Here is a 7,104-nt window from a genome sequence, read left to right as displayed (position 1 = left end):
CAGTGTTTATGTGGTGATCGAGGAAGAACGGTTCGAAAGGGAGAGATAGAATGTAGTCATCTGTGCTCTGGAAATGGAAATGAGTTTTGCGGAGGACATTGGAGGATAAGTCTGTATATAAATCGAAACTACGACAAAGGTAAAGTGCCGGATCAATTTTCTAAAAAGCTCACTGGAAACTGAATATCTTTGAAACATGTTATTGATAAGAACAGTGCTCATAATTATTTTATGATATTAATTTGAACCTTTGAAATAGAATAAATTAGCAGGCCTTACAATTAATATAAGGCTTGACCCTTTTTCTGGCATTCATGATCAAATCTACGATTTAAGAATTCCTATCTTTTATATTTATTATTCTAATTTTCACAGGGTATGTAGGATGCTTCCAAGATCAGTCAAGTAAGACATTGAACGGGAAACATAATACATCAGATTCTATGACTGTGGAAAATTGTAAGGAATTCTGTCAACATCAGGATACTCAGTTCTACGGTTTGAAGGTTATTATTCGTATGTTCATGATGCATTGCTTTATGAAAAAAATCTTTCGCTGAATATTGTTTTTGCATTGTTTAAAAAAGTGAAGATCAACTTTACTGTATCCTCAACTTTAGTTGCCAAAATATCACCAGCATAAAACATTTTGAGAGCTTTTCATTCCAAATATATTTCGTTTATGACCTTCGATCTTCTGAAAGATTCTGAATAGAGCTTATTCCTGTTGGGATTTTTTTTTTTGGTAATTTTGCTCTCTGTTGGCTTTGCTTGTGCTCGTTAATGAAGCATCATTCTGAATATTACATATAGTTTACTGTGTTTAAATATAATTCATAATCTTGACTATATGTAATAGACTAGAATGAAAGCTTTTCAAAAATCACGTAAATCGAAAGCGGAGTCTAACCTCTAAAATTTAATGATAATTGACAAATGGCTTCTTTTGTAGTCTTCCAGTAAATGCTTCTGTGTGAATTCTCTTTCACAAAGTGTCAAAACAGCAGACAAAGAATGCAGTTCCAAATGCAGCGGAAATGAGGAGCAAATTTGTGGTGGTGATCGAAGAATAAGTGTTTATAAGAATGTCAACTACCAAAAAGGTAAAAGAACATGCTGGAAGAAAGAAATTACACTGACTAGAGATTATATTGTAATGAATTGTGAATGCACATTGAGGCCAATTTTGATTTTTGGTGCTTAATGTCTAGGTTTCAAGCAACTATTTAAGCTAGAGAAGAAGAGAGGGGAAAATCAGATCACATTGAGTTCTTTTTATAAACATGATGAATATAATGATGGATACAGTAAATCTTGGTTATAACAAAGCCCTGGGGATGTGTGAAATTAATTTGCTGTATCTGTAATTGTTACACCCATATAATGAATTCGTGTAAATATATCTTAGACTATGGAATTCGTAACATACACGTTTTTGTTCAAGAATTACTACCAAATATAATAGGAAAACAATTTTTACAAAACATCTTTCAGAAAATGAAGGCTTTGTTATGAAGTAAATTTTATACACAAAAACGTACTTAAAATAAAGTCAATGCTCTGCTTTATTCTGTATTGCTTTGTGGACTTTTGAACTTGAATACTGTCTGTTATGCCACGCCATGAATATGGTCGGGGCATATAGTGTTTGTCATATCCGTCTTCCGTCCTTCCGTCTTTTCGTCCTTCCGTCACACTTTGCTTTAGCTCAGTTCGAAGCTAGTTTCAAAAACTATCCAAGATATTTTCATCAAACTTCATAGGCTGATAGATATTGATAAGAGCTATGCAACTGCATCAACATTTTTTGATCTTGACCTTTACTTTGATATTGACCTCACTCTTTTAAAATGGTCAGTTTTAAAGTACCATTCAAGATAGTGTTATTAAACTTCATAAGCTAATACATATTGTTGAGAGCTTTTTAACTGCATCAACCTTAAATTTATACCCCGGCTTTTCTTTCGCCCTTGTTCTCATTTTTCTTAAATGAGTGTTTAGCTCAGTTTTAAAGATATCATCCAATATATTTATGCCCCCCTTCGAAGAAGGGAGGGCATATTGCTTTGCTGCTGTCTGTCTGTCAGCTGATGGTATGTCGGTCTGTCGGTCCACATAGTTTTCATTCATTTTCTTCGCAGATGTTGCACATACTGAAATAAAATATAGTACAGATTTTTTTTTAGATGAATATCTAGGTCAAGTTCTTTTTTGTGTACGATCGCGCCGTTCTGCCCCTGTGACTTAGAAATTTTCCAATTATTTGCAGTTTCCATTCATTTTCTTTGCAGAGGTTGCAAATACTGAAATAAGATATAGTATATAGATGTATCTGATGAATATCTACGTCTAGTTCTGTTTTGGGTACGATCGCGCCATTATTGACAGAATTATGTCCTCTTGGACTTAAAAAAGTCTAATTTGGGGGGAAGGGGCATAAGTGTTCACAATATGAAACACACCCTTTAAGTCCGGTCTAATGGTGGCTTATAGGTCCTTAATGGTGGTTTAATGTCTTTAAGTCACCATTAAGTCACCATTAAGCACCTTTAAGTAACATTTACACCACCATTAAGTTACCATTAAGCCAACTCAAAGTCCTTAATGGATGCTTGAATGTAGCTTAATGGTAGCTTAATGGTGGCTTACAGATCCTTAATGGTAACTTTTAGACCACCATTAAGTCACCATTAAGCTACCATTAAGCTAGACTTACAGATGCTTAATGTCCAAACTCCTTTAAGCTACCATTAAGCTACCATTACGCCACCATTAAGTCACATTACGCAGTCGATAAATACAATTAATTACCCCATGTGAGGTCAACATGGTGAAAAAACCAGACCGGGCCCCACGAGGTGACCTACCTGACCGAGGCCGCGTAGCGGCCGAGGTCAGGGCAGGTCATCGAGTGGGCCGGGTCGAGGGTCCTTATTTCACCATGTTGAACTCACAAGGGGTAATTAATTGTTTTATTATACCGATGTATATATTGAAAAGTACGAATATCTAACTGTTATCAATTCTTTCTTTGATCGGGATCGGAATTCGGTATACTCTGAATAGTGTAGTTGTTTACATTGACGTCTGCAAGTCGTGTAAGTTTTTGCATCATGATTTACTGATTAAAATAATTTTTGGTTGATAGCAACATACATTGTTATAACTAACGATTACTTTTCCTCTACTCAGTCAAAATGTAATGCAGAATTCAACTCTTTAAAGAGCCGCTTCTACATTCCATTGAACTGAATTGTAACGATATATTGAAACGATATATTGTAACGATAAAATTTTACCGTATTCTGTATGGTAATGCAAAACAGAGTGAGACCATGCACAATTTTAAAAACGTTGTTTTTTTTTTCGAATAATTATTATTTTATGCATTAACTTCACTCAAAAACGAATTTTTGATTAAGCGGTCATTTTTAGCGGTCATTAAAAATAATGACCGGGTCATTATATCCCACGTGCAATGATTCCTAGGTCAGTATTGCTGTAAACAGTACCATTTGGAGTCATTGTTGTGTTTTAAAGTTTTCTTACCAGCCAATCAAATTCGAGCATTATCAATAGAGGTATAATAATATTGTTTATATGGGTGAAAAATTATTTTTATAGTGATTTGTTTTCAATATTATAAATGTAGAGTTCGCACATATCTTGATTTGGTAAAAATAATGAAAAAGAACGAAATTCAAAATTAAAAAATAAAAAAAAAACGCCTCAGTCGGGGCGCGATCCAATGACCTTAGGGTTGCAAGGCGAACGTCTTATCCATTAGGCTATCGCCGCTCTTGATAATAGAAGGAAAATGTTAAATATATAACCTTTATTTTTTTCAAAATTTGTTTGGACTTGTAAAGGTATTTACTAGTATTTTGTTGAACATTTCCAAAAGTGTTGAATTGATTTATTAATCAAAATATAAACAATTTTATTTGTGGATCTTTTTGAAAGGCTCATAACACATTAATATTTCTACACTGAGTTCGGCTTTTAGATTGATGTTATGTGATTGAGTTCTTCGCTCTGTTATTCGAAAATTTTGAAATGTAAGCATTAAATCATGATTGAAAATAAATTAATTATAGATAAAACCCAAAAATCTATCATCGAAAAAAAAGAGGAAAAAACAAATTCTACTATTATTTTTAATATACTGCGGATATTAACGGTTTCTGTGTCAACAATTTAGTAACAATCCTCGCGTAAGAGTTACCTGGTTAATTACGTTTACAAAAACTTTTTTTAGAATATCATATTCAGTTTCAATTCTTTTCGTATCATAATGGGTATCAAAATAATTGACTTTTTACGATGAATCATAATTTTTAATTAGTGATATGCTTGCATTAAATTTAAATTTTGTAAAAATAATTGATCATTAAAATCTGTCAGTGTACGTACGTTGTGTATGTATAGTTTCCTGTTAGTTAACCGGGGACGGGGGACACCTAATTAAGGTCTATTGTCTGACCAGTCGGTTTACTGTACACTGATCATCTGTTAATATTACCCCGTTTCTCAATGTGTATACATCTGGTCGGATGTCATGTTTAGTCTGATCGGCCGTTCCTCTGAAAATCGATTTTGAAATAACAATCATTGAAGACCGACTAGATTTTGACAGATACTTATCGCTGCATTATTAAAAAAAATTAACGAATTAATTAGAATTATTCATGATGTAAAAGCCATTAAAAAGTTTTTCATGGTAAAAGTCAATCTTTGAAAACTAAACATTTGTATACCAGTAGCCCCCCCCCCCCCCAACAAGGGACAGAGATTTTTTTTTCATGAGATTATATAGTTATATTCCTGTGAATTCTGTAGCAGAATGTTTCTTTTAACACATGAAATAAAAATACCATTTTGTTTTTAAAAAGTAATATATATTTTGTGTTCACGAATATAGATAATTTTAAGAACAAATTGATTTTTGGTATTGTAAATTTAAGATATTTCACAAGGACTTGTTCACGGTGTGTAATAATTATTTATTTTTAAAAATCATATACACTAAAAATAAAAACAACGCATTTAATAATGATTTATTTAAAAAAAAATAATATACGGTTCTCATACAGGATGTCTTGTTTTATTATCACTGTAAATGATTTTTTTTTAAATTAGACACCTCGAGCAAGCCCCTGTGGCTATTAGCTAACTTTGTTCCCAGTGATCAAGTTTATGCATGTTGACAAAAAACTCGTAGAAATTATGATCGAGACAAAATTATGAGTTGGAATAGATTTTGGGAAATGATATTAAAATAACTAAAAGTTAGTTCAAAGATTCTATATAAGATGCGTAAAAGTTTAATGAGGGTTGACCATTAAGTCACCATTAAGCTCAGCTTAATGGTGGCTTAATGGTAGCTTAATGAAGTTTGGACATTAAGCACCTGTAAGTTGCAGCTTAATGGTGGCTTAATGGTGGCTTAAAGGAATTAACATCTTTAAGCCACCATTAAGTCACCATTAAGCTACCATTAAGCGATTGCTTAAAGGTGGTCTTTCGTCTTGTGGTTTTACAAACATCTCTTGTTACTCCATATACTAGTACAGTAGTTCATTCAATATATCCAATTTTTTAATTTAAAAAAAAATGAATACAAAAAATGCTGAACTTAATATTTTTAAATTCTACAGGGAAACATTTGGGCTACTAGCTATTTCTGAAAATATCATATCAGAGTTCATTATAACTGTAAAATTTTACAACGAATTGTAAGAATAAAGTAGTTTTTGAGGTCCGTGTTTGCTCTTCTCCAGTTCTTTATTGCACTATGAACTTTTGAGCTCCAGAATACTGTTCGTTATTTCCATATCGTTCATTCAACATATCAAAGTTTTCAAATCTTGAAAAACTCGATACAGTCAGTATGATTTCATTTTGTTAAACTCTTATTGAATACAAAATCAGATGGCTGTATCCTCAAATCTCTAATTGAGTTGCGTGATAACCGTAACAAATTTACAAAGAATTGTTAAGAATTTTAGCGGGAAGCCCGAAAACCTTTGATGTTCACTTATTTGTACTAAAGGAGTTTTACTTTATTTGAATCATATTACTCTATTTTCATGATAGGTTATCTAGGCTGTTTCCTGTATGAGCATGGAATAACTTTAAGGAATGGAAAATATAGCAGGAGTTATCCTAGTGTGGAAAAGTGCAGACGTTTTGCGGAAAACAAAATGCTCGTTTCTACGGATTAGCGGTAATTTGTTACTCATCAAACAAAAAAATCAAAATAGTTTTTTTTTATCTTCATATGTTTAAATTAAATTTTTTTCCCGTTATTTTGTCTAAAGTTTTATTTTTGAAATCGATAAGACGTATCTCAGATTCACTATATTTAAGAAATGTAGAGTAATTTATTGATTGAAACATTTCTAGCTGAGATCTGTTTGTAGCATGGAAATCAGTATGTGGTGATGGAGAGAGCAACTTGGAGAAGGGAGAGATGAAGATGTAGTCATCTGTGCTCTGGAAATGGAAATGAGTTTTGCGGAGGATATTGGAGGATAAGTCTGTATATAAATCGAAACTACGACAAAGGTAAAGTGCCGAATCAATTTTCTAAAAATCTCACTGGAAACTGAATATCTTTGAAACATGTTATTGATAAGAACAGTGCTCATAATTATTTTATGATATTAATTTGAACCTTTGAAATAGAATAAATTAGCAGGCCTTACAATTAATATAAGGCTTGACCCTTTTTTGGCATTCATGATCAAATCTACATTTAAGAATTCCTATCTTTTATATTTATTAATCTAATTTTCACAGGGTATGTAGGATGCTTCCAAGATCAGTCAAGTAAGACATTGAACGGGAAACATAATACATCAGATTCTTTTGACTGTGGAAAATTGTAAGGAATTCTGTCAACATCAGGATACTCAGTTCTACGGTTTGAAAGGGATTATTGTATGTTCATGATGATTGCTTTATGAAAAAAAACTTTCGCTGAATATTGTTTTTGATTGTTTAAAAAAATGAAGTAAATTTACTGTATTAATTTACTGAAAAAAACGGCAAAAACATTTTGAGAGCTTTTCATTCCAAATATATTTCGTTAAAGACCTTCGA

The 7,104-nt window shown here is 32.3% G+C and overlaps 1 long non-coding RNA gene across 1 annotated transcript; it reads left to right on the top strand.

The window, feature by feature from the left end:
• Window positions 1-56: 56 nt before the first annotated feature.
• Window positions 57-1,099, top strand: LOC134245098 (uncharacterized). The gene is made up of 3 exons (XR_009987352.1): window positions 57-139; window positions 376-506; window positions 953-1,099. It is a non-coding gene; the product is annotated as an uncharacterized LOC134245098 (long non-coding RNA).
• Window positions 1,100-7,104: the final 6,005 nt, after the last annotated feature.

Source organism: Saccostrea cucullata, unplaced genomic scaffold (genome assembly GCF_032062105.1).
Source record: "Saccostrea cucullata isolate Sc308-1 unplaced genomic scaffold, CSIRO_AGI_Scuc_v1 ctg20566, whole genome shotgun sequence".
Lineage (NCBI taxonomy): Eukaryota > Metazoa > Mollusca > Bivalvia > Ostreida > Ostreidae > Saccostrea > Saccostrea cuccullata.
This window is presented reverse-complemented; position numbering and strand designations above follow the sequence as displayed.